This window comes from Oncorhynchus nerka, linkage group LG12 (assembly GCF_034236695.1).
Source record: "Oncorhynchus nerka isolate Pitt River linkage group LG12, Oner_Uvic_2.0, whole genome shotgun sequence".
NCBI lineage: Eukaryota > Metazoa > Chordata > Actinopteri > Salmoniformes > Salmonidae > Oncorhynchus > Oncorhynchus nerka.
The window spans coordinates 89,635,373-89,638,484 of record NC_088407.1 but is presented as its reverse complement, the minus strand read 5'-3'; positions in this window follow the sequence as shown (position 1 = coordinate 89,638,484).

The following is a 3,112-nucleotide window of genomic DNA, read 5'->3' as shown; positions in this document are numbered from 1 at the left end:
ACTGCCCAGTTGGTTTTGGCTCAGTAAAACAAAGTAAAACACCAATCCCTGTCCTGATTTCAACAATGTGTGGTATGTCAAATCAAATCAAATTCAAATTTTATTTGTCACATACACATGGTTAGCAGATGTTAATGCAAGTGTAGCGAAATGCTTGTGCTTCTAGTTCCGACAATGCAGTAATAACCAACAAGTAATCTAACCTAACAATTCCAACACTACTGTCTTATACACAGTGTAAGGGGATAAGGAGTATGTACATAAAGATATATGAATGAGTGATGGTACAGAGCAGCATAGGCAAGATACAGTAGATGGTATCGAGTACAGTATATACATATGAGATGAGTATGTAAACAAAGTGGCATAGTTCAAGTGGCTAGTGATACATGTATTACATAAGGATGCAGTCGATGATATAGAGTACAGTATATACGTATGCATATGAGATGAATAATGTAGGGTAAGTAACATTATATAAGGTAGCATTGTTTAAAGTGGCTAGTGATATATTTACATCATTTCCCATCAATTCCCATTATTAAAGTGGCTGGAGTTGAGTCAGTGTCAGTGTGTTGGCAGCAGCCACTCAATGTTAGTGGTGGCTGTTTAACAGTCTGATGGCCTTGAGATAGAAGCTGTTTTTCAGTCTCTCGGTCCCAGCTTTGATGCACCTGTACTGACCTCGCCTTCTGGATGATAGTGGGGTGAACAGGCAGTGGCTCGGGTGGTTGATGTCCTTGATGATCTTTATGGCCTTCCTGTAACATCGGGTGGTGTAGGTGTCCTGGAGGGCAGGTAGTTTGCCCCCGGTGATGCGTTGTGCAGACCTCACTACCCTCTGGAGAGCCTTACGGTTGAGGGCGGAGCAGTTGCCGTACCAGGCGGTGATACAGCCCGCCAGGATGCTCTCGATTGTGCATCTGTAGAAGTTTGTGAGTGCTTTTGGTGACAAGCCAAATTTCTTCAGCCTCCTGAGGTTGAAGAGGCACTGCTGCGCCTTCTTCACGATGCTGTCTGTGTGAGTGGACCAGTTCAGTTTGTCTGTGATGTGTATGCAGAGGAACTTAAAACTTGCTACCCTCTCCACTACTGTTCCATTGATGTGGATAGGGGGGTGTTCCCTCTGCTGTTTCCTGAAGTCCACAATCATCTCCTTACTTTTGTTGATGTTGAGTGTGAGGTTATTTTCCTGACACCACACTCCGAGGGCCCTCACCTCCTCCCTGTAGGCCGTCTCGTCGTTGTTGGTAATCAAGCCTACCACTGTTGTGTCGTCCGCAAACTTGATGATTGAGTTGGAGGCGTGCGTGGCCACGCAGTCGTGGGTGAACAGGGAGTACAGGAGAGGGCTCAGAACGCACCCTTGTGGGGCCCCAGTGTTGAGGATCAGCGGGGAGGAGATGTTGTTGCCTACCCTCACCACCTGGGGGCGGCCCGTCAGGAATTCCAGTACCCAGTTGCACAGGGCGGGGTCGAGACCCAGGGTCTCGAGCTTGATGACGAGCTTGGAGGGTACTATGGTGTTGAATGCCGAGCTGTAGTCGATGAACAGCATTCTCACATAGGTATTCCTCTTGTCCAGGTGGGTTAGGGCAGTGTGCAGTGTGGTTGAGATTGCATCTTCTGTGGACCTATTTGGGCGGTAAGCAAATTGGAGTGGGTCTAGGGTGTCAGGTAGGGTGGAGGTGATATGGTCCTTGACTAGTCTCTCAAAGCACTTCATGATGACGGAAGTGAGTGCTACGGAGCGGTAGTCGTTTAGCTCAGTTACCTTTAGCTTTCTTGGGAACAGGAACAAAGGTGGCCCTCATGAAGCATGTGGGAACAGCAGACTGGTATAGGGATTGATTGAATATGTCCGTAAACACACCGGCCAGCTGGTCTGCGCATGCTCTGAGGGCGCGGCTGGGGATGCCGTCTGGGCCTGCAGCCTTGCGAGGGTTAACACGTTTAAATGTCTTACTCACCTCGGCTGCAGTGAAGGAGAGTCCGCATGTTTTCGTTGCAGGCCGTGTCAGTGGCACTGTATTGTCCTTAAAGCGGGCGAAAAAGTTAGCAGTTACCTTTAGCTTTCTTGGGAACAGGAACAAAGGTGGCCCTCTTGAAGCATGTGGGAACATGCTTCAAGTATTGTTTGTAATAAATCTTGCTAATTTCCCTGGTCTGGAAACTCAGTTATATTTTCAGTATCCAAAATGTTCTGGCTGCTCCCATCGGATATAGTAATTACGAAAAGTGTACAACGTGAAAAGTAGGGCTTAGGTATAAAAAGCTCTCGTATGGTGTTTTGTCATTTGAATTTTGCTGGGCGCTATGCTATCATTGTGGCTATGGAACCTTTATGCTGGCCCAAAGATTCCATAGCCACAATGAAGCTAGATTATGAATCAGAATGTCATGGGAATGTTCTACCACAATTACATTGACCAGGATAACAGAGGACCTACTGCCTGATGCCTCTGGATCCACAGAGAAGATACAGAGAAGAGAACACTCACCTTCCGGTCGATGTTGGCATCTTGATAGCATTGGAAATGACACCCTTCAAGTATTGGGTAAAATGTCCAAATGAATGAAATGCCCTTCATTTGCATTGCGAATGTTGCTGTGATGGTTGTGATCAACAAGTACAAATGTAAGCGTGGTAATGTACTCTATATCATCGACTGCATCCTTATGTAATACATGTATCACTAGCCACTTTAACTATGCCACTTTGTTTACATACTCATCTCATATGTATATACTGTACTCGATACCATCGACTGTATCTTGCCTATGCTGCTCTGTACCATCACTCATTCATATATCCTTATGTACATATTCCTTATCCCCTTACACTGTGTATAAGACAGTAGTTTTGGAATTGTTAGTTAGATTACTTGTTGGTTATTACTGCATTGTCGGAACTAGAAGCACAAGCATTTCGCTACACTCGCATTAACATCTGCTAACCATGTGACCATTAACATCTGCTAACCATGTGACCATTAACATCTGCTAACCATGTGTATGTGACCATTAACATCTGCTAACCATGTGACCATTAACATCTGCTAACCATGTGTATGTGACCATTAACATCTGCTAACCATGTGACCATTAACAT